We start from the raw sequence: 27952 nt of genomic DNA, 5'->3' as shown, positions 1-27952 counted from the left end.
CCTACTACATTCTTATCCATTTTAATCAGAATAAGTTATAGTTTGATAGAAGGTAGAATTTAAAAGAGGACATCTTCCAATAATAACTCTAATACAATTTCATTTTGAAAGTATTTTACCTAAAGAAGGTTATCTATGTTATCCATGGATGGTGAGAGTATGGGCGTAGTTCCTTTCCTCTTCGTAATGTATGTGTTGCTTTTGTAATCGAGGAAAGGGGTTTTAAATAATGATATAGTGACATGATGGAGAAAAAAAAACTTTATTATAACAAATGTTCAACTTCAAAAGATGGTTGGTTACATATCAAAGGCCCCTAGTCTGGCATCTTTCTCTTGCCTTCTACCATTACTCTGGCTTACAACCCAGCTTAGATATGAATACACAAATTCATCAGCTTTATTGTAGGGAATGTGACAAATTGGACGATGGAAGGCAGGGGTCAATAAAACCTAAAGTTACATAACAGGTACTTAGAAAAGATACTAAATCTATTCTGGGCTCTACAAATTAAATTATATGTTACTAAAATGCTCAATTTTCTTATGAGATGCAAATTAAATCAACACCAATTTAAGAACACAAATCCTCTTGCACCTCAATCTATGCATGGATGAAACTAAATAATCTAATATTTTACAACATCACATAATAGATTTAATATTATTTTTAAAAAGTCCTTGTTCCATAAAAAAACATCACCCTATTTGCCCAGTTTTCCTCTACCTTATAATCATCAAATAAGATAAACCATTTCAAAAAATATAATTTTCAATGTTCAATTTTACTTTCCTTAGCTCTAAACTTGAAACTGATAAACTCAGTCATTGTAAAACCTTATTCATGTCACTTAGTTCATTTTGATCTACTTTAAATGAAGTAGGATTTCATAGACTCTCAGAGCTAGTACCTTACCTCCCTTAATCCCATCCCAACCCCACCCCGGGCTTAGGTAGTTAAAGGCTACACATGACCACTATCAAAAAAAAAAGCTTCAAAACACTGTACTATTTTCTTGCCATTTCCAAGTATACATGCTTCTATTTCTACAGTGAGAAAAGACAATGCTTCCCTAACCACTTAACCAATTTCCTAACAACATATTATTTTTATTATATGTGTAACAGAGAACTATAAATGCCTCTCAATACTTCTCCTGTAGTCTTACTCTAATGTATTTAGTGTTCTCACAGATTATTTTTCTTATAAGATGACAGGTTATCACAATTTATAAAATCTGGTAGTTTTGGTACGTTTTAACATCCATCGCTGAGATTTACTATTTCTTATTTCTCATTAATATTTATTTAAAATATTTACTTAATATCAATAATATTTATCTAAACTAGATAGACAAAATACATGTAGCAAATGTTTATAAAGCTCTTCACAAGGTTAATATTCTAATATTTTTAAATACATAAGACAGCAACAAACTATTTTCATCACACAAAAATATAAATTGAGTTTCATGTTTGTCACCCAATAAAGTTCACCATTTTTATTCATTTAATCCAACTTCCCAATCATCCAAAACAATTTTAACAGATACCGTGTTAGATGGTAGACAGCATTTGTCATCCTGATCCTAAAGTTCACAGAATGTGCTTTGGATGAAAATAGAACAGTTTTCACAGCAACATGTAAAAAGTCATCCAATGAGGTCAAATCAGTGACTAAGCAATCTAAATACATCTATCAGTTTTCTCATCTAAATGGGATACAATTTAACAACTACTGCATGTTCAAGGAATAGTTTCTTGCCACAAAGAACTGTTGGTAGAACAATATTATGCTAGAAAAAGAATTTTTTTTAATTTAATGCAACATAACAATTACCACTGACAAGCTGTTAAGCTGAAATATAAACAAAGTATGACTTAATGAGAATGTACAAGAGACTTCGCAAAATGTTTACATGAACAAAAACAAAATAATTTAAGTATTAACATCTCTGTGAATATATTTTCATATATCATATCCATGGCTTATTGATATTAAATTAATATCCAACACTGTTAAATTTTAATTTGCATATCAATTTTTACAAATGCCTATATAAGCATACCTACATAAGCTATTTTATTTTGTTTTACTTTTTGTTTTTACATACAAATAATCATTTGGAGAACATCTGAAAGGGAGAACACACCCTTTAATACATATTAAAATATTTCTTATTTCAGTCACAAGAAATAAGTTGTTTGAGTGCTACAAGTGAACTTTTGTGTTTTCCAATTCATAATCAAGTTGGGGTTTACTCCTCCTGAAAATAAAAGAGGGAACATTCCCCAACTCATTTTATGAGGCCAGTGTTACCCTGTTTAAAAAAGAAAAAAGTGACAAACATACTACAAGAAAATTTAACTACAGACCAATATCCCTTAGGAAGACAAATAACAAAGTATCTGTAACAAAATCCTATCAAACCCAGCAACATACATATAAACAGATAATGACAAAATGGGATTTATCCCAGAATTCAAGGTTGCTTTATCATTAGAATATCAATCAGGATATTTCACCAGATTAACAGACTAAAAGAAAAAGTATAAGGTCATCTCAATTTAACATTCACTCATAAATAACCCTCAGCAAACTGGGAATTGAAGGGAATTTCCTCAGCCTAATAAGAGGCATCCAGAAAGAAACTATAGCTAACATCATACTTAATAGGGAAGGACTGAATATTTTCTTTCTAATATAAGAGGGCAAGGACGTCGTCCCTCCCCATTTTTACTCAACACTGTAGGTCCTAACCAATGCAATAAAGTAAGAAAGATTAATAAAAGGCACACAAATTAGAAAAGGAGTAAAAACTGCCTTTATTTGCAGACAGCATGATTGTCTATGCAGAACATTTTTAAGAGTTTACCAAAAATTAAATAAAGCTATTAGAAATAGTGCATTTAGTAATATTACAATGTTAAAAGGTCAAAATAGAAAAAGTATACCATACTTCAATACTAGTCATACTGTATTTCAATACCAGCGTTGCTAATATTGCATTGCTAGCATTACAATAGCATGTGATGTCTCTTATAATAGTATTAAATATATAATGCGAATAAACTTAACAAAAAATATATGCAAGAATTATCCACTAAAAACTGCAAGACACCGGTAAGAGAAATTAAAGACCTAAGTAAAGAAAGAGACATCTCATGTTCGTGAATCCTAACACCCAGTATTGTTTAATATATTAATTTTCTTGAAACAGATCTAGAGAGTCAATGCAATTCCAGGCAAAATCCCAGTGGGCTTTTAAAAATGTCTATGAAAACACAGAGGATGTAAAGTAACCAAAACAATTTTGAAACACAAGGGAAAGTGGGAGGACTTATATATTACTTAACTGTAAGACTATGAGCTACAATAATCAAGAAAATAGGGTATTGTCATAAAGATAGTAATTAAAAAATGGAATGGAAATAAACCCACACATATATATGGTCAACTGATTTTTCAATGAAAACGTTAAGGTAATTAAATGGAAAAATTATTGTCTTTTTCAACAAATGGAACTGGAACAATCACATACCCATTTGGAAAGATACAACACCTCATATCATATACAATAATTAACTCAAAATGTATCATAAGCCTAAAAATGAGATTATAAGCTACCAGAAGAACATACAAGGCAATCTAAATGATATTCGTTTAGATAAAAATCTTTAGCACTTCACAAAAAGCACAAAGGAAAAAATCAATAAATTGGCCTTCATCAAAATTAAAGACTTACTCTTTGAAAAGGCACACTTAAGAAAACGAAAGCACAAGCCCACAGACTTGGGAAAAAAAAATTGGAAAACATATCTCTGATAAAGGACTTGTATCCGGAATATGTAAATATATATACAGAACTCAATAAGAAGGAAACAAAGAACTGTTTTTTTAAAACTAGGGGCTGGGCACTGGGGCTTATGCTTATAATCCCAACACTTTGGGAGGCCAAGGCAGGAGGATCGTTTGAGCCTAGGAGTTCAAGACCAGCCTGGGCAACATAGGGAGACCCCAGTATCTACAAAAAGTTAAAAAAATTAGCCAGGCCTGGAGGTACAAGCCTATGGTCCCAGCTCCTCAGAGGGTGAGGCGGGAGGATTGTTTGGGCCTGGGAAGTCAAGGCTGCCGGGAGCTGTGATCATGCCACTGCACTCCTGCCTTCATAAATAAAAATGAAAATAAAAAATAGGGAAATGGTTTGGACACTTTACATAAGAATATATGCAAATGACCAAAAAGTACATGAAAAAATGCTCAAAATATTAATCACTTTAGGGAAATACAAAGTAATGTAACTGTAATGAGTTACCATTACACCTTCATTAGAATGATAGCTAAAATAAAAAGAACTGTTAATACCAAGTGTTGACAAGGATGTACAGCAACTGGCAGGGATGCAAAACGGAACAGTCACTTTGGAAAACAGTTTGGCAGATACTTAGAAAAGTTAAAACATACCCTTATCATATGACTCAGCAATCGCTTCGTACACATTTGTCCGAGTAAAATAAAATCATATGTCCATAAAAACACTTATATTGCAAGACAGTGTCTGTATAACTGTTTTATTCATAATAGATAAACCCTGAAAAAGAAAAATTCCATCAAATAGTTACCAGAATAACTAAATTGCGGTATAGCCACACAGTAAACTACCACTCAGCAATAAAAAGGAACAAACTGCTGATACATATACAGGTAAAATCTAAAAGAGGCCAGGTGCAAAAACTACATACTGCATGATTCCATTTATATAAAATTCTACAAACAGCAAAATTGTAGTACTATAAAGTAGATCTGTGGTTGCCAGGAGCAATGAGATGGGGTAAAGGACTGACTACAAAAGGGCAGGAACAAACTTTTGGGGGTGATGGAAATGATCCATATTTGGTTGTAATGGTGGAACACAATTGTATACATCCGCCACAACTCATCAAATTGTACACTTAAAATTGCTGAATTATACTGTAAGTAAATTACGTCCCAATAAAGCTGATTTAACAAATAAAAGCAATTAAATATATGTTGCAGACTTTTACACTGGTGGGAATGTTTGATAACTTACCCATCCAAGAAACAGTTCCAATTTGTTAGATTTGAACAGGTAAAAATGTAAATACTAAAAAAAAAAAAAAAAAATTCAAAAGGTATCGGTGGAGAAGTAAGCGTCTCTCTCACCCCTATGACTTCTATGCCTTTTACCACTTAATTTATATTCACAAGCAAACAATATTGGTATATAAGGACCTGTTCCTAATTAAGGTATCTATATGTTAAAGGGGTGCTTTGTTAAAATAGAAGAATCACTAACTCATAACAATATGCAGGTCATTCTTTTCCAGAGGGGAACCTTCCCCAAAGCCCTTGCAATCTGAATTCTTTACCCCTATAAATCAAGAGTATCAGTAGTCTGACAGCATCTTAGTATCTCACTTCTAACAACCTGCCAATCCTTGTTCTAAGATCTTGTGACAAATATAAACCATTTCTTATATGTTAATCTGTTTTGGTTTTTTTCTTTTTTTGAAACAGAGTCTCACTCTGTTTCCCAGGCTGGAATGCAGTAGCATGATCTCAGCTCACCACAACCTCCGCCTCCCGAGTTCAAGTGATTCTCCTGCCTCAGCCTCCTTAGTAGCTGGGATTACAGGCATACACCACCATGCTCAGCTAACTTTTTTTTGTTTCTTTGTATTTTTAGTAGAGACAGGGTCTCACCATGTTAGCCAGCCTGGTCTTGAACTCCCAACCTTAGGTGATCCACCTGCCTCAGCCTCCCAAAGTACTGAGATTACAAGCGTGAGCCACTATACTTGGCCCATATGTTAATCTGGATATATTACAAGTTCAATGAAAATATCCTTAAAGAGTAACTACAAAAATCAAAGCTATTATTCTTATTCTACAGGAGTTTACAGTATACAAAGAAGAGAAGGTATACAAACGGCATTTTTATTAATAATACAAGATACTATATATCTCAAAATAGAGCAGTGAGTGGTAAAGATAGTAAGTATTGCTATGGTGAAAAAAAGAAAAAGCAAAAGTGGACTGAAAGGAGATGGGGGAACTTGACTATTCCTAAAAATCAGGATTTGAAAAAAAAAGTGAAGGACAGCATTCTCAGCAGGGCAAAGAACAGGACAGTGATGTAGCTGTGACCATATGAACAACATTTCCAGTGGTCAGAGTAGAGACAACATATTTGAGTTGGAAAATAAGAGAGAAATACAAGATTGGAAGCACAGAATTCATTCAAATAGCATTTATTAAGTACCTATTATATGCCATGCATAGTACAGAAATGAGCTGTTTGAAAAGAAATTCCAGACTAAGAAATTTTGTCTTTTTGCTCTGTAGCGGGAAAATAGAGTTCTGAAGAACTCATGGCAATTTCATATAACATTATTTTAACCAATCTTGGCAACAAATAATTGTAAATAATAGAAAAACAGAGACTCAGGAAGGTGTATGTATATGCTTCAGGTCATATAGCCAAAATCAAAGCAAAAATCCCACACCTGCCTGTTCCTAGCTCCACGCTCCTTGTCTTGCTCTCATGGCTATATCCTTTAGTCCTTTTCATTTTCTCAAGCAAATAATAAATTATTAAAAGAAAAAAATGTGATGCAATAAAAGCAATGTTTTAGTCAAATGCATATGACTAGGTTGTACGGGCTGAATTAAAAGATAAAGAACATGGAAAAAATGAAATCTATTAGTATAGGTTGGCACAAAAGTAATTGTGGCTTTTGCCAATCACTTTTGCACTAACCTAAAGTTACTGTAATAATCTAGGAATTGGTGGTAGCAGTAGGAATGGAAGACATTGGATACGAGACTTTGTATAAAAAGATTCAATTAGATGTCTTATTTGAAAATACCAAGAGATTCAAAGATAACTAGGTGATTGGTAAGTACAGCCACTGATAAAATATAAATGTCAAGAAATGAGTCTATTTTACTGGGGAAATCATCTACTGTCGTCAAATTATTGCCCAAAGTCAAAGATATTAGATCAAACATTTTATAAGTTTCTATCCCTGAAACAGAATAATCCAGTTTACTACCATCCTTGGATCTGTTATTTACAAATACTTATCATTTTCTGTCTAGACTTAAAGCCTAGACACCACCCTCTATCCAACCCCCAGAGGTATTCATATGCATAAAGCCCAATAAGAGTTTATGTCCACTTCCTGGAAACCTCTAAGAGAGAGCTGATATACCTAAATCTAAAGAATTATATATATATACACACACACACATACGTGTGTGTGTGTGTACGTGTGTGTGTGTATACGTGTGTGTGTGTGTACGTGTGTGTGTGTGTGTGTGTAGTTAAGTCTATCACTGAGCCAAGGCTTTCTTTCAGGGCATCAGGATTATTTGTCAGTTGTAAGTAAATGACTAATGTCTATATCATACATTAAGGCTTGCAACTGAGAAAGTATTTTAAAACCTACATAAAGATGAATCTATCTTCCCTCTTACATGAAAATTATTTCTCAAGGAAAGGTTATATTCATAACTTCTAAGGTCCTGAAGAATTCCATTCACTTATGATATTAATTTATTCATGAAAATACTGGACTAGTAGCTCTTTAATAATTATAAATCAAGACATCCAACAGAATAACTAGTCTTCAAAAGAGGATAACAAAGAGGGTGAGGACCAAAGAAGAAAGAGCTAAACCCAAGTAAAAGCCTATGCAGCCTGGAATGGAAAGAACAGACGTCAATGCTGCTCTTTGCATGGCCAGTAGAGGCTGCCAGTGTACAAGCACACACAGGACTTCCCCTCCCTGCCTCCCACAGACACAGAGTTGTCAACAAAATAAGAAACATTTCCATGGCATAATATGAAGCCCAGCACTCTAGGCTCATCACAGAGCATCACACAACAGCAATCACCAAGTGTCCTTTCAACCATGGCTTCTGGGTATGTGTCATGGGAACAAAAGAAAGCCAGAATGTTTTTTGAGTACTTTTGAAAGATGATCGCATTTAGCCACGTCTGACCAAAAGAAACCACCAATCCTATGTGATTACCTTTCCAGAAATGATACCTCAAGTTTTACAGACATGTAAAAATGGGTATTTTCCATGAAAGATAACTCAATTTAGGGCCTTCAAAATCCTTATTTGAAAAGATGTATTACTCGGCTTCTTCAAATACAGTGAATTGTTACAGCTAAAGGAAATTTTCAGTTACTGAGTACAGAGACATAATTTGATCTAAAATTTGTAAGTATCATTCTTAAATTACAAATACTAACATACTTAAAAGGAACGTATTGATATTTGGCAGTCAGGTGAGATTCTGTCCATCTGTGCCCCTCACCCAGAGCCAAAAACACAAAGACACTCAAGTACACCAAGTGGCAATCACTTTTTAAAATTCATTTCATGAATCTGCTCTACAATTTTAAGAATTATGTATCTGGCCCTTTTTGAGCTCCACAACACTGCTATTTCTTGTAGAGAGAAACTTTGCTGTCAATCACTGCTCCCTTTTGCCACGCAAATATGTGCTGCAGCTTTCACTTGTCACTCCTATTATATGTAATGTAGGCAGCTTAGCACTAAATCAATTTAAGGAACTGCAGGAGTTAAATACATACATTATTATTATGATGACAGAAAAGGCAATGAATGTCTTGCAGCTCCATTTGCTTTCTTTGTTAAGAAAGAAAAAGCTAATTATCTGCAGCTGTCAACCATGAAGACCTAGACCTATTTAAGTCAACATTAGCCTTGGACAACTGAAAATATTTCTCAGATTTTTACCCGATTGTTTTCTTTTTGAAAAAAAAAAGAAAAAAAAGAAAAACCACATACTTTCATTACAAAATATTAAACATTCTAAAGGGCAATGTAAAAACAAGTTGAAAAATGTAAAACTACATACTTGTATCCCTTTTCAAAACCAATTCATTTAATATTTTTTAAAACTGCCTGTCAGTTTTTCGTAATACCCACTCTCTAATTAGTGGTAGCCAAAATTTAGAAAAATGCAAAGCATCTCCACATAAATTCATTAAAAAAAATTCAAGTGAAAGCCTAGACTATTCGTTACAATGAAACTATGTTACAGATGATCAAGGGATAAATTCTGTTCATTTATTTAACAAAAAGAGAAAGAAAGAAATACATGTCCAAAGTTGAACTGCTGCAAAAAGACAGATAACGCACACTGAATTTGTGTTCAATGTAGGAACACAAATATGTTATGCTTCTGTGTTCATATACTACTTCATATACATTATTTTCTTTACCTACCAATCTTCTATTTTCTAGTCTAGAACCATTAGAATCTAGAACTAAATACTTGGTTTTGAATTTTCTTTTTTCAAATTTAAGGATCAACTTGGGTATTTTTCCAGGACACCCAATAAGGATGAAAACAATATTTTCAATAAGTCAAAGATAAAGTCAATATATAAACTATGAAATCTCTCCATACTGTGTTCTAAAAAGTGCACAAAGGTCATTATTCTTGATTGTGAACATAAATTTTTTCTGCACTTGTTTTTACTGGGTCAATGATAAAATATTATTTTCCTATTATTTTCTTTGGAAGAGCTCTTCTCATGGGAATACACTTAAAACTGTTTTACAATTTCACATTAAAATACTGTCCAGTTAGCTTTCAAATAATTCTTTAGACACCAATATAGATAAATTCAAACGTACAAAAACAACAACGTAAGAAAAACATGACATGTGACCCAAAATAATTATAGTTTTGAAAATTATAGCTCATGTTGCAGTGAGCTGAGATCGCGCCACTGCACTCCAGCCTGGGCGACAGAGCGTGACTCCATCTCAAAAAAAAAAAAAAAAAAAATTATAGCTCATGTGTAAGTCCCTAAACCAGCCTTAAGAAGGAAGTCTTTTCAAAGTACACCTGACCTACAACTCCAAGATGCTGACTTGCCACAAGCAACCCTGCAATATTCGGGGATCACTATTGTAATCCCCAGTCTCAAATGTGTTAGAGACAAGAAAGAGAAGGTCAAGAACCATTAGTATAAATAGCATAAAAGTCAAACACATCTCAGATCCAAAGAATGATATGTAAAAATGGACAGCCGGTCAGGTTTAAGTACAGACACAGACATAGCCTATGTGGTAGGTTAAAACAACAATGGTAGGTTAAAACAACAACAAAAACAGTATAGTTATGTGGCCACAAAATACTAAGTAAATATTTCACTGTCACAAACTAGTAACTGACAGGAGCAAGATTCCATCTCAACTTGTCACAACATAGCCCAGATTCTTTTTTTTTTTGAGACGGAGTCTTGCTCTGTCACCCAGGCTGGAGTGCAGTGGTGCGATCTTGCCTCACTACAAGCTCCACCTGCCGGGTTCATGCCATTATCCTGCCTTAGCCTCCCGAGTAGCTGGGCCTACAGGCGCCCGCCACCACAACCCGGCTAATTTTTTGTATTTTTTTTTTTTTTTTTAGTAGAGACAGGATTTCACCATGTTAGCAAGGATGGTCTCGATCTCCTGACCTCGTGATCTGCCCGCCTCAGCCTCCCAAAGTGCTGGGATTACAGGCGGTGAGCCACTGTACCGGGCCAAAGCCCAAATTCTTTTCACAGCCCTATACTATCTCCAGAGTTCTTCTCTGATATGGCTTTACATTTTCAGAAACCTGTATCTATTGTGATTGAGACAGTTGCTATCCTTTACAATTGATGATGCTGGTGAGATGTTATCATCTATGCATATAAACAGAGCACAATTGACAAAAGTATTAGGAGGTGATCCTTGTCTTAAAATGAGCAGGATAAGACAGATGACCTTCGAAGGGTTCTTCTAGCATTCTAACATTCTATGAGTAATTTATCTTATTAAGATGTTTGGGAACAGATAAAAAATCTCTGGCTATTTCTTTTCTAACTTTCTGAAATCTGTTCAAGATAATAACTCCTACCCCATCACTATTTTACAAAAATTTAAATATAGTATCTACATTAATGTAATTCTCACAAATCTGTGATGTCGATTATTTTATACAGATGAGAGTACTGAAATTCAAAAAGATTGTTGTGCCTTGGCCCAAAGCACCAAATTACTAAACAGCAGAGCAATTCTAAAGGCAAATCTGTCCCACTCACAGCTAAGGACATTTACCCTTATATATATATTAGACGCTTCCATAATAACAGCATCCATTTGTACATCACTGTACCTTTGTCACCTGTTCCCTAACTTTGTCCTCAGAACAACCCTGCAATAAAACAAGGCAAGTAATATCATTCTGGCATCGTTTTACAAATAACTGAGTCTTGGAGAATTTAAATCACTTGCTAAAGGATCCTTACAGAGTAATGGTAAAGCCAAGTCTCAAACAGAGGTCTCCTAACTCCAAGTCTAGTGTTTGTCACTATATCTGACTGTCAATTACAAGTTTGGCTTCAACACATCTTTGAAACATTTCTATGCCTACCCTGCTTAAACTTGTCTTTCTAAGTGTGAAATTCATTAAGTATAATTGAACTCATGAAAGCATTGTTTATGCTTATGTGTGGCATAATAACTTATGTTCCCAATATAGAATTACGTTTAAAATATATCTGTCTAAGACTTTTAAGAAAATTCTCACCCAGATTTTGAATGATCAAGAATAAGGTGGCTAGTTATTAGAAAAAATCCTCCTTAAATCCCAGCAAGGGGGAAAAAGGGATGCCTAATTTGGGAGTTTGTTGAATTATAAATCAGCCTTCTCCTTACATCCAATTTATAGAACAGACAGTAGTACTGCCTAGAATTCTGTCTTCACTTCTTCAGAACCTTTCTACCAAATGCACTGCGACTACTGAATGATCTTATTTAGTAAACCAGCTTCTTGCCCCTTCATTAGGTCCTAATCTAAATTATAGTATAAAGACATAAGGTTTTCTACTCGTGGCTGACTTATGATAAACAGCGCTGGCTGGCCATGTGGCCTGATGCGGTCCTGGGACACAGAAGGGTCTTTTTTTGGACTTTATCAGTCTTAGGACAGGCAATTTATTTTGAGCCAGAAAAATAAAATATAATCTTAGGCCATCTGGTTCTGTAACACACTGTATTTGTTTAGAAAGGTCACTGTTGTCAAGTTATTGAATGTTATCTCTGGAATTGACAGGAAGAGGGAAGTTTTTGAAAGAAGGCCAAGAATATTAAAGCACCGGATATTAAGGTGTAAAGCAGTATTTAAAAGCTTGGGCTTTAGTGTTAAACAGACCACATTTCAAATCCTAGCTCCACCACTTACTACTTAAATGACCTTGGGTAAGTCACTTTCTTTCTTAATTCGATTTTCCCCATCTATAAAATCTAGATAACACACCCTAGTGAGATATTGTAATGAGAAAATGATGTAATACATATATGTCACTAGCTCATAGTTATCATTCAAAATTTATGTAATAATTATTTTCAATATAATTTTGGTTCTAATTTTTGTTTTGCTTGAAACCAAAATTTTTATTACTTTTATAAACACTTCTCCAGACAGCAAAGTATAATTCCAATACAGAATCACAATTTATACTATACAAAAGATATGGATTTAGAGCCTATCCCTAACAAAAACTTCAATCTATTTTAATGATTTAAGCAACATTCATTTCTTTCTTAAATCAGATACGTAGCAACTATTACTTTGTCAGTGAAATGACTGAGTTACTATGTCAGTGAAGAATGAATACTAGGCTTATCAAATCCCTATCTGAACAACTTCAGGGGGACTAATACTGCTGTTTTATTGGACAACTGTTATAGTATCCTGATGTTGCTATGCAATAGTTATTTTCTGCACATTATGTAGTTTTCTATTAATGTTGCACAGCAGTACTATGATCCAACTATTGCAGTAACAAGATGATCCAGAGTTGACTTAGACAGGCTATTCAGGCCCTTTCGTGAGATTAGCAATGTGGTTAAAAATGTACTAATAATTAAAACACTCATAAACGAGCAGCTCAATCAAAACTCCATCTAGAATGTTGCTGAAGAGCAACAGTTTTGATTCAGCAGGCCAGAGTCTGGATCGACTTATATAACCCTTAAGGATCTCAATGGTAGGCAAACACTTAACCTGTGGAATTATCTCCACACATAATTGGACTTCCCAAATCAAAGTAGGCACTATAAGCCAGGGCAAAAGCTGCAGTCTTAGGCTAGAGAAGAAGATTTCCATCTGTTTTCTACTTCAAGTATTAGCTGCAACAGAGTTTCCCCTTTGGTGTCATAATAACAGGCACATATTTTTCATATGAACTACTGGGTTCTCTTATTTCTCCACAATGTTGACCTGAGAGATCTGAAAATCATTAAAAACACATTTCTAACTCTGGGGTCTAGCCAAGAAGACTACCTACAGACTAACACAAGTCTAAAACATGCATATTGAATTCAGGATTATAAAGATAAATGGATCCAAGAAATTTACAAGCCTATATAGAATAATAAACATGAGAAGCTCTCTTGATCAAGCTTCACTTACCCAGCTTGCTATGTAAACCCACATTGTTCCACTTCCTCTTTAACCATACTGACAGATGTCTACAGAATACTGAAAACTCATAGCCTGCAGAAGTCTCTCTAGCATGCCCCTCAACACTTCTGCTCCCAACTGCTGAGCTGTATATTCACCCAGAACAATATTTGTTCCAAAACCTCAACAGGGGAGTTTTATTGTTATTGTAATTAGCTAATTTAATTAAGTATCGCATAAACCATAAAAGCAAAAATAAAAGGTCTCGTATCTTTAAAAACTAAGTCAAACGCATTGAAAAGACTTGATAAAGGCAAGTCACTACAAAACACTGCTGTTGAAATAGTTAAAGATAAGAGAAATATTTTTAAAACTGGGAAAAATAATAAAATATAGAATATAATGTTTCTCAAAATGTAGCATCGAAGCCAAGCATAGAATACTGAGCCCCACCTTCCATAGTTTCTGATTCAGTAGGTCTGGAGTAAAACCAAAGAATTTGCATGCTATGAAATTCCCACGATGCTGAGGCTGCTGGGCTGGGAACCACACTTTGAGAATCCCTGCTCTGCAAGTGTCTCAATTTTTTAATCTACATTAAAGAAACACAGCATAAACTGGATATGATTTGTTATAGATGTAGATTTATATAAGACTTGCAGTTCCAATCAGCAAGCCTATATTGAAAAAAAGGCCCTTGGTTCTAGTCACAAAAACAGTCTATTTATACATTTTGCACATTTCAAGTTAAAATGTTAGTGAGAAGTATGCAGCACTTTTTATGACCTACTGTTTTAACTGACTTTTTCTATTAACAGTCAAACTACAAGAACCAATCTCATCAGAAAAGATCCCTTATCAAATACAGACTATGAAAGTACCACTGAAGTTTCAAAGTTCCTTTACCTTCACCATTGGCAAGAAGGAAACTCCGTGATTGTCTCATTGGTTATGAGCCTTCCCCAAAACACAAACTCATAGAAGCTCATAATATCAATGACGCTTTTAAAATTAAAGTTAAAAGGTTTAGTATCACTCTCTCCAATTTATAGATGAGATTACTGACTCAGAAGAAATATATCTAAAGGTAAGTCAGCCAACAAGTGGCAGCCAAGACTCTGAATACAGATTTGTCTCCAAAAACAGTGCTTATTTTCCCAAACCACAAAATATTGCAGTATAATCTTTAAAAGAATCAAAGACAGGTTTGCAACAATACATCATTAGAACCCTAATCAATCTAAATGTCTGCGAAACAGAAAATGATCAAACTAGCAGCCAGGTATGGTGGCTCATGCCTGTAATCTCAGCACTTTGGGACGCCAAGGAGGGAGAATCACTTGAGGCAACCAAGAGTTGAAGACCAGTCCGGGCAACACAGGAAGATCCCATCTCCACAATAAGTAAAAAATTAGCTGGGTGTGGTGACACATGCCTGTAGTCCTAGCTACTCGGGAGGCTGAGGCAGGAAGATTGCTTGAGCCCAGGTGATCGAGGCTGCAGTGAGCTATAATTGTGCCACTGCACTACCAGCCTGGGCAACAGAGCAAGACCCTGCCTCCAAAAAAAAAAAAAAAAAAAAAAAAAAAGAAAAAAAGGAAGGAAGGAAGGCTGCCAACTATAAACAGTTATAAATGGATGATTATAAGCATTATATCTTCATCTTGAACATTCTAGGGTGCAGCCCCACAGGGTCAGTGGGTTTTTCTCGCAGTGTGCAGAGACAAGAGATTGTAGAAATAAAGACACAAGACAAAGAGGTAAAAGAAAAGACAGCTGGGCCCGGGGGACCACTACCACCAAGACGCAGAGACCGGTAGTGGCCCTGAATGCCAAGCTGTGCTGTTATTTATTGGATACAAGGCAAAAGGGGCAAGGTAAGGAGTATGAGTCATCTCCAATGACTGACAAGGTTATGTGAGTCACATGTCCACTAGACAGGGGCCCTTCCCTGCCTGGCAGCCGAGGCAGAGAGAGAGAGAGAGAGAGGACAGCTTACGCTATTATTTCTGCATATCACATATATAGCATATACAATAGTATACACTATTATTTCTGCATAATATTATGATATTATTTCTGCATATCAGAGACTTTTAGTACTTTCACTAATTTTGCTAGGGCGGTCTAAAAGGCAGAGCCAGGTGTACAGGATGGAACATGAAAGTGGACTAGGAGCGTGACCACTGAAGCACAGCATCACAGGGAGATGGTTAGGCCTCCAGATAACTGCGGGTGGGCTTGATTGATGTCAGGCCCTCCACAAGAGGTGGAGTAGAGTCTTCTCTAAACTCCCCTGGGGAAAGGGAGACTCCCTTCCCAGTCTGCTAAGTAGCGGGTGCTTTCCCTTGGCACTGACGCTACCACTAGACCACGGTCGGCTTGGCAACAGGCATCTTCCCAGACGCTGGCGTTACCGCTAGACCAAGGAGCCCTCTGGCGGCCCTGTCTAGGTGTGATGGAGGGCTCACTCTTGTCTTCTGGTCACTTCTATGTCCCCTCAGCTCCTATCTCTGTATGGCCGGGTTTTTCCTAGGTTATGACTATAGAGCGATGATTATTATAATATTGGCATAAAGAGTAATTGCTACAAATGATTAATGATACTCATATATAATATATATACATATAATTCATATGATATTCATATATAATCATGTCTATGATCTAGATCTAGTATAACTCTTGTTGTTTTATGTCTTTTATTACACTGGAACGACTCATGCCCTTGGTCTCTTGCCTTGGCATCTGGATGGCTTGCTGCCCACAGAACATGACCATAAACATCATCTATAAGCTGAAATTATTAAGTGCCAACAGAGGATCATCAAATATAGGGCACTGGAAGGCAGCTAGTTTATCAGCATTGATGCAAAGTTTAGTATTTATGGACTGCTTGGAAACGGGGGAAGAGATGAGGGAGCTTAGTGACAGCAATCACCATTAAGATGATGCCATTAAATCAAGTCAATTTTAGAAACTAGAGGAAGAGACAAACAGCACCTTATCTCTGCCTTGTAAAGTAGTGATGCATTCATGTTGTATTATAAATTCCAGAAGAGAACCATATCTGTAAAACTGTGAAGGAATCCATCTTTTATGTATCATAAGCCCATCAATACAACTTTATAAGAATTGCTTTATTCAGTTGTGTTTTAAATCACTGGAGAAAAAAATGTTACAAACAAAAATGCATTTATATGTATTTTTATACATGTCTTTCATGATGCCTGTAGTTACCTTTAACCATTCCTCTTTATTTCTTCACATGGATTAAAATTTACCATTAAGTGTCCTTTCATTTCAACCTGAAAGACTCCCTTTAATATTTCTTGGAGTTTGTGAGAATCCTTTCAGTTTTTGTCTATTTGGAAATGTCTTAATTTCACTTTCAGTTTTGAAGAAAAGTTTAGCTAAATAGAGAATTACTGGTTGACGGTCTTTTTCTTTGAACATTGAAAATGTCTTCTAGCCTCCAGGGTTTCTCATAAGTTAACTATTAAGCCTATTGAGGATTCCTTGTAACAAGTCATTTTTCTCTTGCTACTTTCAAGATTTTTCTTTAAATTCAACTATGATGGGTCTAGGTATGGATCACTTTCGGCTTATTCAAGTTGGATTACAGTGAGCTTGAATGTGTAGCATAGATTAATATTTTTCAGCAAGTTTGGAAAGTTTTCTGCCATTATTTTTTTAAAATATTCTTTCTGCCTCTTTCTCATCTTCTGGGAATCCTATAATGTCCATGTTGGCACAACATTTAATGGAGTCACATAAGTCTTTTGAGACTGTTCATTTTTCTTTCTGATCCTCACATTGAATAATCTCTATTGACCTAACTTCAAGTTAAAAGATTCCTTCATTTGCCAATTTATATCTGTTGTTGCACTCCTCTAGTGAATTTTTCATTTCAGTTATTATACTTTTAGGCTCCAGAATTTCCTTGTTTTTTAATAATTTCTATCTTTATTGATACTATTTCACTGGTGAAATACCATTCTGATACTTCCCTTTAATTCTTTAGACATGGTTTCATTTAGTTCTTTGAATGTATTTGTAATAGCTAACTTAAAGACTATGAAGTCTAAAATCTAGGCTACCACAGGGACTTTTTTTGTTAGTTTTTTATGATTCATCTCTGTGTGTTATATTTCCTATTTCTTTGCATTTCTCAATTTTTGTTAAAACTGAACATTTTAGGTAATATATTTTAACAAATCTCATATCAGATTGCTCCACATTATTCCCCTAAATTTTTAAATCATCAGTGTGTTGTTTTTCTTGATGCTGCTTATTTAGTACTTTCATGAACTAATTTTACAGATCCTGTATTCCCTGTACTGTGTGGCCACCGAGTTCTCTGCTGAAACTTTTTTTTTTTTTTTTTTTTTTTTTACGATCTTGTTTTTATTTGTAAGTCTGGCTTCCTAGAAGTCATACCTGGACCAGTAAAATGTAGTAGTCAACCAATGATCATTTAAAAGATTTCCTTAAATGCTTTGCCTATATGTCTTCTACCCTTTGCCAAAGAAATCTTCATGAGAACTCATACCTTCAAACTTCAGGAAGCTTACAAATAGCACTGATTTTCACTTCCTGCTTACACAGTGCCTCAAGATCAGTCAGAGGTGACATTCTCCTTTCCCAGGTCATTTCTGGGCATGTGTACAGACTTGCACATTGTACAGCCTTTTAAATACCCAGGAATATGCCAGAGCTTTCCAAAGTTCCCTATAGTTGGCTAGTTCTCCAGACTTTCCTTTTAAATTCCTGCCCAGCTTCTTCCTTTGCCTCAACTGAAATCACAGCCTTAGGCAGTTGACATTTTGCCAACAGTTTGCCATTGTTTCAGTAATGCCCTGGGGGTAAGCTTTTTCTTCCCCCAACTGAGCTGAGTTCAGAGTCAAATCAAATATCCAACCACTCCCTCAGAAAAGAGTTTTCCCAGGGAGCTGCAAGTTGGGACAAAATATTAACTATGCTCTGGGGATGGTGCCTTTAATGGAGCTCCAGAAGTGGTCAGCTCTCTCCATTGTCTGCAATACTGCCAGCTTTTGGCTACACCACTAAGCTGGAGAGAGGGACAAGAATAACCCCAAGTTAAAATATCACAGACCCCATTGGTCTTCCCAAGATTCACTAGTTTTCTCTTGGACAGATGATTTTCAATTCATACTCCTGCTTAATTGCCAGAATTCTAAAATGGCTGATTTTCATTATTTTACCCATATTTTTATTGTTGTATAGGGAGCACAAATTCACTGAGGCCCTCACTCCACCATCCTGGAAGTTGATCAAGTTCTGTAATACTCTGAATTTATAATTTTCAGGACAAAAAGATCTTAATCCAAAAAAAAAAACCCTCAGTTTGATTTTTTTTAAATATACTTAAAATTTTTAGATCACTGATTCTTATCTCTAATAGAAGCTTATAAAAAAATCTGTATTTCAGTACTTAAATGAAAGTGAAACAGATCTGTGAGACACGAAAAAATAAACTGCATAAACAATTTATCACATCTTTCCTGTTAACTAATATGTGAATCATCAAAAACAAAGGTGACTAACTGGTCTCAGAGCCACTCTCAGTCCTAAACGGCCTCTCAAATCTTTTGGGGACAACAGAAATAAGTAGAAGTGAGGAGGAAAGCCTAGTTCATCTTGTCTTACTTGGCTGACTGAGGCCAAAACCAACTATACTCTGATAGTAAGAAATTTTTTTAAAACTACAGAAAACTGGAAGTGGGAAATCGACAGAAAAGAAGAATCAGACACTTGACTTAGGAGGCAACCCTATCTCTTGAGATTTCTCTGAAGAGACTCAGAACAGAGATTGAGTTTACCTCAGATTCACCCAAGTATAGGCCAAAATCATGGGCTTCTGGAGGAGAAAAGAGTTGTTCATTACTATTTCTCTTTTGTTAGCTGGTACTGGCAAGCCAAGGAAAGACCAAAACTGCCAAGGTAGGCCAAGAAAAGTAAACATCTTTTAGCAAGGCTTTTATTTTCAAGAATATTGTCGCATGTTTCTTTCGCTCTTCTACTGTTGTGTAACAAACCACCCCAAAACTTACTGGCACAAAACAACCACCATTTTATTTGGTCATAATTCTGCAATCTGAGCAGGGCTCAGCTAGGCAGTTCTTACACTCATCTTGCCGGTGGTCATTCATACTACTGCTTTCAGCCAACAGATGAGAAATGAGATCAGCTAGGATACTAGCATGGCTGAGCATCTCTCTCCATGTCATCTCAGAAATTCTCCCTCTCCATGTGGCCTCTTTTCCACTGGGTCTCTCTAGGAGAACAGTCAGATTTCTTACATGATGATCCTGTCTCTCAAAAACACAAAAGCGTAAGTTGTCGGGCCTTTTTGCACCCAGACCTGGAAAAGCTTTAATTCCTTTGCATTCTCTGTGTTAAAACAAGCTACAGGCCCAACCCAAACTGAAAGGAAAGTGACTTCACAAGAGCATGAATGCCATCGATGTAATAGACAACTAAAACATTCAGGCCAATGTTCAGATGACTGGAATGGACACAACCACAAGAAACTATAAAATGGCTAAAACTTGAAGACTGGGCAATTATAGTCAGATTCTGTTCCCTGTTCTTTCCCACAATGAGAGTCAATCTAGGTTCACCGGGAATCTTAATTATAAGTGGAACCTGTTAATCACTTAAAAGCCATATGACCTTAGACAAGTCAATTAATCTCTCTAAGCTTCAGCTGCTGTATCGTAAAACAGCAAAAATTACACATGCCCTGCCTGTCTTAGAAGAACGCTGTAGAATAAATAAGACAAGAGCTTTGAAAACTGTAAACTGCTATACAAATATAAGGAAATATTATTTACCTGACAGGATGGTAAGTATAATCAACCTAGCTAGGCTCCATTCTCCTCCCTATTAATAAAATTATAATCATCATCAATTACCCAATATGCTAAATTACTACCACAGCAATATTATATATAATAGCAAGCTAAAATTACATTATGTTTTGTTACTATGAAGAATAATAACACTAACTACAATTTATTGTTGTCCAATTATATGTCAGGTGCTGTTGGTTACTTTGGATAATCTATAACTAACCCTTACAATAACTCAATAAGGTAGATCCCTCATTTACAAATAAAGAAACTGACACTTGGCTACTTTAAGTAACCTGCCCATAGTTACACAGCTAGTAAATGAAAAATCCGTTCTTAGTATTTAATGCCTAATAGGCACTTGATAAATATTTGTTGGATAAATCAAAGAACAAATAAAGCCAAGGCTATCTGGCTTTAATGCAACATCATTCAACTATATCAAAGGATTTCTCTCTCACAATTCTTATTTTTATATACAGCTACTAAAACTGTAATGATAGCAAACACATCTAACTAACATGAACAATTTAACCTTTCACATCAAGAAAATAGTTTCCCATCTGAAAAGTACCTTTTTTTAAAAAAAATCTAATATTTAACCTATCTAACGAATTATTTTGAATTATAATGATCATGTTATAATGTGGGGACATCAACTGGAATAAAAAGCAAAAAAAAATTACATATAAAAATCACTAAAACAAAAAGAATCATATTTCTAATTTAAAAAGTAGATGAATTATGGATAACAAATTTCCATATCCTATAATATGAAGAGATCTTGAAATTTAAGAAGAAACTGCCCAACAGAAAAACAGACGGAAGATATAAATGGAAACTCAACAAAAGAAATATGAACAGCTAATGAATTCTTTGTATTTTTGTCATTAGTTATTGAAGAAATGCAAATCCAAATAGATTTTTTCAACTATTCGATTGCCAAAATAAAAAAAATAAAATAAAAAGACTTGATTATATCCAGTGTCAGAGTAAACAAAGAAACAAAACATTAAAGCATTATTGCTGGGCATATGAAACGGTACAACCTTTCTAGAGAACAATCTGATAATTGATAAAAATATTCTAAATGTACCCAACATTTACTCAGCAATTCCATTCCTAGGAATTCATATAAAGAAAATAATTGGACAGCTACACAAAGATGCACATACATGCCAAAATACTGTATAGGATACCACCCAAATGTCTACATAGAGAATTGTTTAAATACATGATACATACATACAATGCTAATAAAGTACAAAATTTTATTCATTACCATTAAAAGATGTTCAAAATATGAGTGTGAAAGTAAAAAAACAAATGGTATGACCTAATTTTCATAATAAACTTTGATTTGTAGGAGAAAAGAGCGCATACACACACAAGCAGAAGCACACCCAAGAGTGCCAGAGTGAGCACATATGCACTCACAGAGAAATCCCGAGAAGACATGACAATAATGCTCAAGCAGATATGTAGTCATCTGTGAGCTTAAGAATATATATATTTTTACTGTCTTTGTACGTTTCTATATTTTCTGAATGCTTCTCATTAAGCATATACAAACTTTTATAATTGCAATTTAATAAAATTGTTTTCACTTAAAATAATGTCAACTGTCATAAGCATGAACAGGTTCTGTGAACTTTGAATGTTAATTACGTTTAATGTAAAATATTGCCCAAAAAGCAGCTGATATGGATACTGAATGAAGATTTACATTTTATTCCTTTTTCAAATGATGGATTCAAAATCATAAAACCCTCATAGTTGTTTCTATTCACATGTATTAGAATTGGGAATTTATTTTAAAATGTCACTTAAAAATAAAAATGAAACAGATATGTGTAAGTGTTACAAGATACACTTATGCTAAGTGTGCCATATTATATGTCTTCGAATAACTTGCATATGTAAGGGCCTAGAGACCTTGATTCTATAACTGAAAAAAAAATCCTGCATCACTTGGTATGTCCACTTGGGAGCTTATTAACTTATGCTTATTATTTACAAAGTATAATGGGAATTCTCAATTAGTCTATGCGTAGACTATCCACAACCAATCTTGCTTTTGAGTTTAGCCATTGTACCAAGAGTATAAGCAGTTTAAGCTATTTGCTTCATAGATCTCTCAGCTGTTTATTTTGTATTATGCCAGGATTTAGCAAAAATAAATACTTAAAATCAATTATTCCACTTTGATAGTGGATGGGCAGGCAAGCGGGCAGCTACTACTCTCAGGGCTGAGCCTGAGTATCACACCCAGACACACCACTAGCCGACCCCCAAACAGGAGACTTTGGGAAATGTTTAGGGTCATTTTAGTTGTCACAATGATGCAGGGAGGGGAGTGATTCTAATGCCATTTTGGCCCAGAGATGCCAAATATGCCGCAACATGGGGTACCCCACCAAGATATGTCCAATCTATAACAATAGTGTCCCTGTTGAGACAGGTACCATTTTCTTGCTCAATGTTATATTTCCAGACTACTGCATAACAGGTATTAAATAAATATTTGTTGAATAAAACCAAAATATACAATTTACGGCACTGAACGAGACACAGATAATACAAAGGTGGGAAAAGAAGTGACAACAGAGAAACCAGATTCTACCTCTACCTAAGACAGGCCATAGTGGCCGGGGTCTGTTATACTTAGGGGAACTCTATAATCAGACACATTAATACCTAAGATACTTACAAAAGCACAATAATTCACACTCAAATCCAGATTATAGATATCCAGGTGTATGCTTTCCTCTATTAGTAAAGATCAGCAACTGTGTCAGTTGAAGACACACATACCAGTGCCAATCTCGTCGTGGCAACACTGTAGTTTAAGAGTACGGTTTCTGGAGTAAACTGCCGGGTTTGAGTCTGATTTTATACATGCATTACCTGAGTAAATTACTTGATAACTTAACATACTATTTATAAACTTGGCAATTTACCTCATGTCCTTCTAGTATAAGCCTTCTCATCTACAAAATGGAGTAATGGAACAGGTTCACCACCCCCTACTCTAAATCTATGGGACAGATATATTACACAACTCAAAATGTTTTTAATTTGGGGAAGTAATACCAAATATATATAACATCCCAGGTAGGGCAGCAACTCATCATCACACACACTAATGTTTCTGGAGCAAAAAATAATGTTCCAGATGCAGGATATATAAAGACCCTTACATAGCTTCATCTCACTTAGTTCAGGTTTTTCAGCCAAATTAGTTTGCTATAAACATAGGAAACCATTTTCAAGCCCTTTGAATTTCAGAAATGAATATAAAAGATCATGGATCACCTACTTCCCTCGGAGACAGCACGTAAAAATTAAATGAGTTCATATAAGGTGCTTACCCCAGTGCCTGGCACACAACTAGCACTTAATAAATACTAGTTATTGTTATGAAATGTTAGCTAGCTAGTGTATGAAATACAAGACAATACAAGGTAGCTAAAGGAGTCAGTAGACTTACAGAGAAGGAGGTGGGTAGGGATGAGTAGTGGTCAGAGGGACCTAAGATAACTACACTAACTAAAATAAAACAAAATGAGAGTTGATTAACCATAAATTGCAAGACAATAATGTATCTGCCACATTGAACTCTTAAGTACACATTTACTTCCTTTTGATAGATGGGAGTTTCTCCAGAAGTTAGTACCTGAAAACATTTAGTATTTTCTACTTCACATGTGGTTTTCTACTTACAACTCTATGTAGCTTTCTTACTAAAAGCAGATCAAGTTTTTGAAGACTTTTAATCAAGGTAGGACCAAAACTGGTTTCTCCCTAAGGTAATAAAGCAATTAAGTTTTTGTTGCCTACCACAGAATATAGTAAAATCTGGGCAGTAAAATAGTAAACAAAGGCTGGGTGAGTGGCTCAACCTTTAATCCTAACCCTTTGGGAGGCCAAAGAGGAAGGCTCACTTGAGGGCAGGAGTTCAAGACCAGCCTGAGCAACATAGGGAGACCCCCCCCACCACCTCTACAAAAAAAAAAAAAAAAAAAAAAAAAAAAAAAAGCTGGGCATGGTGACACACCTCTAGTCCTAGCTACTTGGGAGGCTAAGGCAGGAGGCTGGAGCGGGAAGACTGCTGGAGCCAGGGAGTTCAAGGCTTCAGTGAACTATGATGGTATCACCGCACTCCAGTCTGGGAAACAGAGCAAGAGCCTGTCTCAAAACAAAATTAATTAAACTAATAGTAAATGCAAAAAATAAAAATAAAAAACATACTGAATACCATCTCCCCTTGGAAATCACTGGAGTTAAATCTGCCCCTATATCACGTCCCTGCTCTATTGGTTTTTCCTAACACAATCTACTGAAGAAACTTTTACATTTATATAAGAAATGAATGAAACTATTACTTCTGAAGCACTATTCTGTGCCAGGCACTGGATTACGCACTTTGCGTAAGTCCTTTACTTAATTTTAACAAGTCTTCAAGGTAACAATTAATGTCTTCATATTACATAAGAATATTGAATTAGTGAGTGAACCAACAGTCAAACTCAGGTTTGATTGACTCAAAAAACCATGAGCTGCTTACACTAGACCACTTTGCCAAAGGATACTGCTTCATTCTCACATTGTTGACTAATTTTTTGCTTCCCTCTGTATTTGTTATCAATTATTTTTAAAGCGTACATAATAGGAATTTGTAATCTCTCTCAGAACAAAAGAATTTTAGTTCTTACTATAATCCCAAATTTGAAATGAACTTGTAATTTTTATCTTAGTTTATCTCTGAAAAACAATTTAAAATGTGCAAAAATTACATGCATCATCTTTAGTTATAAGAGAATATTCATAAATATATAGCAATACATTTCCAAGCAATTAGCATCAGAATTATAATCAAAGAACTTTAAACCTGGTAAAGACTTTAATAATAATAGATATTGGCTGAGAGCAGTGGCTCACACCTGTAATCCCAACACTTTGGGAGGCCGAGGTGGGCGGATCACCTGAAGTCGGGAGTTCGAGACCAGCCTGACCAACGTGGAGAAACCCCGTCTCTACTACAAATACAAAATTAGTCAGGCATGGTGGCACATGCCTGTAATCCCAGCTACTCGGGAGGCTGAGGCAGGGGAATCGCTTGAACCCAGGAGGCGGAGGTTGAAGTGAGCCGAGATCATCCCACTGCACTCCAGCCTGAGCAACAAAGGCGAAACTCCGTCTCAAACCAAAAAAAAAAAAAAAAAAAAAAATAATACAGATATTATTTAGATGAATTACTAACTATTCTGGTCTTAAAAGATTTTTGTGGGGTATGACCTACCAAATACCCCTCTATACCCTACTCCAGAGCCCAGTGAACTTTTAGGGACTGTCTTCTTTATGACAAATAAAAATCACCCTTTCTAAAAGCTTTCAAGGCAACAAGTTATGGCTCTCTTTAACATATTATGCTGCTTTTATCGATTTTAGCTGGGAGTATGGAACAAAGAGTAAAGAGAAATACAAATAAATTTGAAAACTAATTTTAAGTTCTTTCCCCTCCTTTCCTATACAAAATAGTTTCCATGGTTCCAGTCTTTTCTCACTGCTGTCAATACCCATTTTTTCTGCCCTTTTCAGTGTCTCTCCAACTGTTTTATGTCCAGAATAAACTATGGACAAAATAATGAAACTTTATTAGTTCAGAGTGTTTAGTTTAGTACTCTAAACTAAAAGCTCAAAGACCAAGTTAAAGAAAAATAATAATCACCAGCTTTTGAATATTAAACTCCAGATTCATGCTCATATCTAAAAGTACAAAATTGCTAATACATATTCAATTTGTAGAATGCTATGATTTGAGTCTAAACAATTACTTCAAATTTGTGTGATTAACTTCTAACCCTTATTAAATGTTATCATGTTTTTGATGGGCCCCTGATACGATTTATTTTCTATGTGCACATAAGTAATTTCATAGGCTGTTACAGTAAGATTTAAATGCACATTTGGGTAAAGTGGCAACATATTTTGGAACTCATTATTATCAAAGACTCTAGAATTCTACAATATGAAGAAGGAGCCATTTCTAGAAACTATTACCATTACTCATAAATGCTATCATAACCTAGAATTTTCTTTCTTTTTTTAATAGAGACAGGCTCTCCCTGTGTTGCCCAGGCTGGTCTCCAATTCCTGGGCTCAAGGGATCCTTCTACCTTGACATCCCAAAGTGCTGAGATTACAGGCACAAGCCACCATGCCCGGCCTAGAATTTTCAAAGTTCTATAAACAGACAATAGTTTATGGATATTACTTTTAACAATCAATGTACTTAATTAAATACCAGGCTTGGGGTTATGAAATTCAAGGAATATTTTAAGTTGTACAAAGAATGAGGATATTTACTAATGTTACTTTATGCCCAAGACATGCTATGTTTCATACAGATAGTTTCTATTTTGATTTTTACAATGTTTCACATTTATATTTTTAAAACTATACTACTCTTTAAAGACCAATTGTTATTGGCCCTGGTAAAAGGTTAGTAAGTTGTATATCCTGTGTACAGTATTAAGTCAGTAAATATTAGTTGGAAAGCAATAAAAGGAAACTGCCAAGAGTCTAATTCTTATTTCTATATCCATGATGCCATTAGAAAAAGCAGCATATAACTTTGATCATCACTTCTAGCAACTGCAATAACAAAAATAGAGGTATAGTTTACTACTCTAATTTACAGTCCTTCTACCTAGGAAAGCAATATAGAGAGCAGCTTTGAAACCCTGTCTCCCAATGAAGTACTACTCAGAGTCCTAATTTAAAAAGAGACAAAAATGGACCTGCTCTGCTTCCAATTATCCCTCCAAAGGTGTCCCCTGAAAATTCAAATTATTAAAAATAGGATTTAAAAATTATTAATAGAGTAGATACAAATACTAGAGTAAGAGTCAAAAGATCTGGAAAATTGTTTCTTGACCTTTCTATCTCAGTTTCCTCATCCTAAATTTGGAAACAATTCCTTCCCCATATAACTTACTGTTGGGAAAAGCTAAATAAGATGCTACACACCAAAGAACTTTGTAAAGCATGACCTTTGTGTAGCATGACCTATGAAAATATGAGGCATATTATAATTACTGTTCTATACGCTAGGCAATATTTTAAAATAAACGGGCTTCTTTTCCTACCACTCCCGTTCCCAAGATACTTCCTTACTTCACATACTACAAAGGAGTTTAATGTTATCAAAATGAAAAGAGGTCCAAAAATAAAATTAAAAGAGAAAAAGAGGGAAAGAGAAACACATATAGAATTGTTCTCTGCTGCTTCTGTCAGATAATTTAAGATAAGCTCATTTCCTATTACTTTACCAAGAGAAGGACTTCACCAACACATCTATTGATTAATTTCCTCTAAACTATTTTTGATAAATAAGTTTGTAAGCACTTTTAATAAAAGTATACTATGGAAACGCTTTTCTCCAAATCCATAAAAAGATTCACAATTATTAGGTATAATATCAATGTCCATAGTCAGATATCTTCAATCATGAAAACTGAGTGATAAGGGAAAAGAATGTCCAACTGGTTTGTTTGACACAGACAACTCA

At 35.1% G+C, this 27952-nt stretch overlaps 1 protein-coding gene and 1 pseudogene across 18 annotated transcripts in view; one reads left to right on the top strand and one right to left on the bottom strand.

Moving 5' to 3' along the window:
• The window catches only part of RFX3 (regulatory factor X3), a 315107-nt gene that overhangs the window by 250131 nt on the left and 37024 nt on the right, over window positions 1-27952 (bottom strand). For 2 of the 18 annotated variants that reach the window (XM_058431608.1, XM_058431617.1), the window contains exon 4: window positions 5072-5125. The exons of the other annotated variants lie outside the window; for them this stretch is intronic. The gene's annotated coding sequence lies outside the window, so the exon portion shown is untranslated. The remainder of the gene's footprint in view (window positions 1-5071; window positions 5126-27952) is intronic. 18 annotated transcript variants of the gene reach the window in all.
• On the top strand, window positions 5277-6070 carry LOC116458958 (uncharacterized; annotated as a pseudogene).

This window comes from Hylobates moloch, unplaced genomic scaffold (assembly GCF_009828535.3).
Source record: "Hylobates moloch isolate HMO894 unplaced genomic scaffold, HMol_V3 SCAFFOLD_19, whole genome shotgun sequence".
In the NCBI taxonomy this organism is placed as follows: domain Eukaryota; kingdom Metazoa; phylum Chordata; class Mammalia; order Primates; family Hylobatidae; genus Hylobates; species Hylobates moloch.
The sequence above is the reverse complement of the archived record's forward strand: the minus strand, read 5'-3'. Positions and strand labels throughout refer to the sequence as shown.